General features: G+C 36.3%; 1 pseudogene; it reads left to right on the forward strand.

Moving 5' to 3' along the window:
- The first annotated feature begins 6,366 nt into the window (after positions 1-6,366).
- On the forward strand, positions 6,367-6,551 carry LOC123919134 (annotated as a pseudogene).
- The last annotated feature ends 340 nt before the right edge of the window (positions 6,552-6,891 follow it).

Below are 6,891 nucleotides of genomic sequence, written 5' to 3' on the forward strand. Positions count from 1 at the left end.
AGAAGGATATCGGATTATATTTATCCGATAAAGAAGGATATTAGAGGTGAGATACTCTAATAAAGAAGATGGTACCACATGCATTAGAGGTGTCTAGAGGACATAGCATGAATGTGAAGCATTAGATTGCATTAGGGATTATGTGTGCATTTTATGATAAATAATGTTTGACACGTACTTGGTAAATGTTGATTGTTAATCCGTATGTGAGGAGCAGAGTCCGTCATGACTATAAAATGAACAACGCAGGGTCCGTCATGACCATAATCTGAACAATGTATTTGTGGTGTTAGATTACATTAGGAACTTTATGTATATCCCTATTTGTAATTGAGTTATGTGATAATTGTTGATGTTTTGGTATTGTCCGAGACGACGTGAAACTATATGTTTGGTGTATTTTGTGGATGATTGATTATGTGATAAATGAAGTATATGCATGATATATGAATATGCATGAATGATGGTGATGTATATGTATAATGTATGATTATGCATGTTTTATGAAGAAGTGTTTAAGTACCCTTTACTTACACTTGTATATTTTGAGTATGTTATCTAACTCTCTTTTATGTGTTATGTGCTGGACCGTTGGGGGTCTAGATTTTACAGGATTTTGTGGTATTCGATGTCGAGTCGTCGGTGAAGCTCCGCTCTGATTGTGACACGGGAAAGGGTTTTATATTGTATATAAAGTCTATTGTCTAGGTTGTTTTGTATAATCAATAAATACATTATTTGATTCAAAGATTTGTATAAACACTATTTTTACTAATTAACTACATTAGTATTATTTTGGTAGAGGAGTGTAATACTCGAACCGATATTCAATAAATTAAATGTGATTTCCGTTGCGTATTTTGAAAAAGATTTTTACTAAGGTAGAAATATATAAATAATGGGTTTGGGTGTTACAATTGGTATCAGAGCCCCGTTGTCTTCGGACTGTGTGGGTTATGTGTCGATCAGAGCAGGTCTGTGCAGTCAGACCAAGTGAGTATTGTGTGTCAGTCGTGTTTGTCTAACAATTTTGTTGTGTTTGTTTTGTGAAATCATTCATGTTGTTCGTTTAGGGACTATGAGTGATGTGAATTGGATTAGATTATCCATTCTTCTTGTGAGTAGATGTGTGAGTATTATACTTCTATGTTTATAATAGTTGTATATGCTTAGTGTTTAACCTTTGTGTAGTTTAAACTTGGTTGGTTGACGCTTATTTGCTAATTGTTGACGATCCATCATGATATAAAACTGCATGTGACGATCCGGCATGATATAAAACTGCATGTGGTAATGATTTGAAATAATTTTAAAAACTAATATTATTTCTTGAAGATGTTGGTGAAAATATAGAGTTATTTTCTTTTAGGTGAGTGAAAATTAATTTTCAAAATGGTGAGAAGAGTAGGATATTAATGTGTCCTGGTATGTGTTTGTTATATGTTTGTTTATAACATGTGCTAGATGATTACTAGGCATTTGAATTGCTATGCGTTTTATGAGTAAAAACATGAAGATCTCATAATCCTATGTTGTAATTGTGATGCATGATTCTAATTGTGCTTTCAAGTCTATAATGATGTTATATGCTTGATGTTTTGGATTTTGTGGATTAGTGAGTCGAGAAAACGAGAGTTTAGTGAGCGTAATTTCAAAACCGTAGCAGAGCACCCAGATTTTTGGATGTGCTCGCTAGGCGAAGAATGAACCTCGCTGAGTCTCGCTAAGTCTTGCTAAGTCCTGTGAATGTTTTTGACTTGTCTCGCTGGGAGCTCGCTAGCTTTTGCTAAGAGAGGGAGCCAGACAAGAAATTTATTTTGTTGATGTCTTGTTCTGAGTTGATTGAATGTGAGTATGAATTATTGCTATGCAATGTTCATTTTTCTTGTGTTGTTTTGATTTCCTAACTTTGAGAAGTGATGGAAGTATAGGTTACTTGAATGCTTGCATGAATTTGTGTTAGTGTTTAGGTATCGTGGGTTAGGTTTTGTCCCTTGTATGCGACATGCGTGTAAACGATGTCGATACTAGTTTCTTCTTAGGAAGAATATGTTTAGAGACGATAGAACAGTTAGGTGTGAGCACCAGAAGTTCTAGTGGAAGAGTAGGAGTGGGTTTGAGATAAGTGGGGGAGAAGGTTATATCCCTCCGAGATGTTTCGAACGTGAGAAGATGAGATGAGTAGAGATGTTCTTGAAGCGGAATATTCAGGAATTGGCGACGTTGTTCGAAGTGGAATGAATGGGAACAACAAGTTGTGAGAAACTACTAGAAGGGAAGTTGTCAGACCAAGTGTTTCGCCGTGGGGCGTTAGTGAGATTGGTTAAGTCAGATGAAGAGTATTCAGAATGGTTGGAGATTGTGTCTTGCACTAAAAGTTTGAAGGCATCATTTTTGTGGGCCAAGGTTGAAGTACCTGTTTGATCGGAAGGAGTCGAATATGAGGAAGAGGAAGTGATTATGATTCTTGAGAGGTGATGATATTGAAGTAAGTTGTCATCAAAGTGGATAGGATGTTGTAGCAGATGTTTGAGTAAGAAGCTTTACGTGAGTCGTGCATATGGTAGTAGGTTGAATTGGTTGAACAATTTGGAGTTCTAAGTCTAGTGTGTGAAGTAATTTTCATAAGAGATGTGAAGATTAGTGAACCGTTGGTGTTAATTAATCGAGGAAATTAAAGGAAGTAGGTTTTAAAATAGATGAGAATGGAATTGAGAAATATCATAATAGGATTGGTATGCTTGTTGAATCGTTGGAAGGAAGGATTGTATGAATGATCGAGTTTATTCGAAGATGGAAGTAGGATAACGATTCAAAGGATTTTGTGAGAGGCTTGTCGAAGAGTGATTGGATTTGGATAATGACAGGGCAATTTGTGTCGAAGTTGAATGAGATCCTAGAAGTGGAGATGAAGCTAAATGAGAGGTATCATTTTTGAATGATGAAGAATAAGAAAGTTAGCCGTTGGAGAACGTGTTGAGAATGAGTAGTATGAGGTCATGTTGGAAGTGACTTGTGTTAGGTGAGAATTTGCGAAAAGGATTATCGCACATGTGAGTAGATGTCGTGTTTTAGCACATATAGTAAGGAGTTGAAGGCGATGTCTAAGGTAAGTGTCGGAGAGCATTTAGTAGTGCCCACAAGATAAGAGTGAGTAAGTATTTGCTAAGGAATTTGGATTCATGGAATGGAAGAGTCGGTAGAGACTAGTTTTGTTAGATGCATCGTGGATGTTGATGTAGTATGGTCACAATCGGTGACAATGAAGTAAAAGATTTTAAATTGTTTCATCATGGATGATGGGACGGTAGTGATTTGGTGAATAAGAATTCGATGAGTGAATAAACGGAGAAGAGTGTGCTTGTTGCAATGCAAGATGATGGGGAACATGGATAGGTGGAGCGTGAGCGAACTGAAGATGTCGTTTGGAATCAACGAGATAGAAGTTATGATTGTTTGGAGAACCAATTTTAGGCGGTAGCCTAATTTTGAAGTAGCAAATTGCTAAGGGATTAAGGAGAAGTGGTATTGGAAAATGTTTGCGTTAAGGAATGCAAATATTGGTTGAGAGATTACTTGGGAACAGAGTAGTCGTATTGGATTCGACTCAATGTGAGAAAGGAATTTGACGGTTAGAGACGGTAGTTTTTAGCATTTGTCAATGAAGTTTGAGAATGTTGGTCATCAAGTGATCGTTGGAATTGAATTATCGAGTGATAAGTTGGAATAAGATTCGAATATGAATAAGTGGTGTAGCACAGTTATGTGATTCATGAGGGAATCGGAGAATTATGGAGTTGTGGAAGTATTCCACAGAAGTATCTTTCGGAGAGTTCGATTGGTTGTACCTATTTTGGGGGTAACGTTGTGAGGTCGTAGAGTGTGAGTCTATGGATGTTTCGTGCGAAGTTGACGTTTTAGCGGTTTGATAAGAATGGTTTGTGCCGATATCATGATTGTTGAATATTTATCGACAAATTGAGGAACTGGCCGTCCTTGATCTCTTGTTGATAAATGGACAAAAATTGTGTTGGATGGGATAAACTAATTTTGTCAAACTTAGTAATGTGTAGTGTTTTGAACGTTTCGTTGGAGGGTCGGATACAGGAGTTATCCGGAGTTGTTTAGACGCGTAATTTTCGAGGGCGAAAATCTTTTTAAGTAGGGGAGAGTTGTAACGACCCAAATTTATTATTCACTATTTAAGTGTTTAATTATTTGGTGACGTGGTTTTTGAGTAAGATAGTAACTTTAAGTTATTTATCGAGAGTTTTAGTTAACGCGCGAGTTAGTGAGAGTTAACGCGAGTTGGGCCAAGTTAGTGGGTTTGAGGCCCAATGGGCCTTGTCTCATGAGGGGGTGCGCTATATGAAGCCCATTGAGAGAGAAAGAGTTCATTTTTCATGTTCTTGTGAAAGAAGAGAGAAGGGAGAGCAAGAGGAGAGCTAGGGCAAGAGCTTGGAGGAGAGATTCGAGGAGCAATCTTCGTGAGTTCGTCGATCTAAGGTAAGAGAGTAGATTTCATATTCGTGGGTGACTCGAGGAAGGGGAGAATGTCGATTTCTCCTCACCCGAACTTCCTCCACCCCATTTTCGTTTTAGATTAGAACGGATTTTCTTGATGAAAATCGTTCCTAAGGTTCTTGATATGTTTAACATGCTTGTAACATGATTAATGAACGGAAATAATGGTTAAAACGAGTTTTCTAATGGATTAAACTCAAGAACTTTGTGTTCTTGAGAGTTTTGATGAAAAAGTGTCAATCTTTACTTTTTCGATGTTTCTGAGGTAGATCTGAGAAATGGACCGTCCTTTTGTGTTTATCTATGTTTGTTATGTGTGAATACAAACTAATTTGGGATTTATAACATGAAAACTGGGATTTTGGGTGATTTTGAGTGGAAAATCATTTTCTGAAACTCAAGAACAGATGTTCTTCTGGTGTGGTTCGCTACCTGCTCGCTACAGCGAACACGCTCGCTAACAGCTCGCCAGTTGAGGTGTTGGCTCTGTTTCCGTTCGCTACCTGCTCGCTATAGCGAACATGTTCGCCAGTTGCTCGCTACCTGCTCGCTAATTGGATTTTGGCTCTGTGTCTGTTCGCTAACTGCTCGCTATAGCGAACAGCTCTGTGACAGGATTATTTTGCTGATGTTTTGTTAGTGGAATTATGCACTTATAACATGTAATTGAGGTATCCTAACATGCAATTAGGTGTTTATAACCATGATTAATTGTATTGTGATGATAGTTGTTGATTATGTCTGTGGAATATAATTGTTGTTGATTGTGTTGATGATGTTTGTTAAAATGTCAAAGAAGTATATTAAGGTATAGTGTTATCTTAATAAAGAAGTAATGTTGGATAGTGTTCCACATTAGTAAATGAAGAGCTTAATGCTATTGATTGTGAGTGAATTCATGAAATACATACATGCATTCATGAATATATGTGATATTGGATATTCCAATAAAGAAGGATATCGGATTATATTTATCCGATAAAGAAGGATATTAGAGGTGAGATACTCTAATAAAGAAGATGGTACCACATGCATTAGAGGTGTCTAGAGGACATAGCATGAATGTGAAGCATTAGATTGCATTAGGGATTATGTGTGCATTTTATGATAAATAATGTTTGACACGTACTTGGTAAATGTTGATTGTTAATCCGTATGTGAGGAGCAGAGTCCGTCATGACTATAAAATGAACAACGCAGGGTCCGTCATGACCATAATCTGAACAATGTATTTGTGGTGTTAGATTACATTAGGAACTTTATGTATATCCCTATTTGTAATTGAGTTATGTGATAATTGTTGATGTTTTGGTATTGTCCGAGACGACGTGAAACTATATGTTTGGTGTATTTTGTGGATGATTGATTATGTGATAAATGAAGTATATGCATGATATATGAATATGCATGAATGATGGTGATGTATATGTATAATGTATGATTATGCATGTTTTATGAAGAAGTGTTTAAGTACCCTTTACTTACACTTGTATATTTTGAGTATGTTATCTAACTCTCTTTTATGTGTTATGTGCTGGACCGTTGGGGGTCTAGATTTTACAGGATTTTGTGGTATTCGATGTCGAGTCGTCGGTGAAGCTCCGCTCTGATTGTGACACGGGAAAGGGTTTTATATTGTATATAAAGTCTATTGTCTAGGTTGTTTTGTATAATCAATAAATACATTATTTGATTCAAAGATTTGTATAAACACTATTTTTACTAATTAACTACATTAGTATTATTTTGGTAGAGGAGTGTAATACTCGAACCGATATTCAATAAATTAAATGTGATTTCCGTTGCGTATTTTGAAAAAGATTTTTACTAAGGTAGAAATATATAAATAATGGGTTTGGGTGTTACAGTATCTGTTCTTATCAGTTTAATATCTGATATGTGGGCCAATGGTCCACGCGATATTAAATTTATATCTTGAGGGGGAGGTTCCACTAAACTAGCTTGCTATTGGGACTCTCATGTGTCGCTTTTGTGTTGCACTACTGCAATTGCCTGGCGCACCCCACCAATTCAACATCAAAAATTTTCTCTTATTTTATTTATGCGCCTAATATTCCTTCATTTAACCTTACATGTGTTTGAAAATACACAAGTTTGTAAGGGTCGGTAGTCATGTCTAGTAAATGAAAGAAAATTAAATTGCGGGGACGATTTTCATATTTATGAGCGTAAATGATTTTACATGAAAGGTTCAACTCATTACCAAAAATAAATACTCATTTCAATACTCATATATGACATAGAATTTCTCCGCAAAGAGAGTATAAGATATTATAGTCAATAAGATATTACTTTTAATTATAAATAAAGTTTATTGCGGAGGCTCATCTTCCCTAAATGGCACCC

Source organism: Trifolium pratense, linkage group LG3 (assembly GCF_020283565.1).
Source record: "Trifolium pratense cultivar HEN17-A07 linkage group LG3, ARS_RC_1.1, whole genome shotgun sequence".
In the NCBI taxonomy this organism is placed as follows: Eukaryota; Viridiplantae; Streptophyta; class Magnoliopsida; order Fabales; family Fabaceae; genus Trifolium; species Trifolium pratense.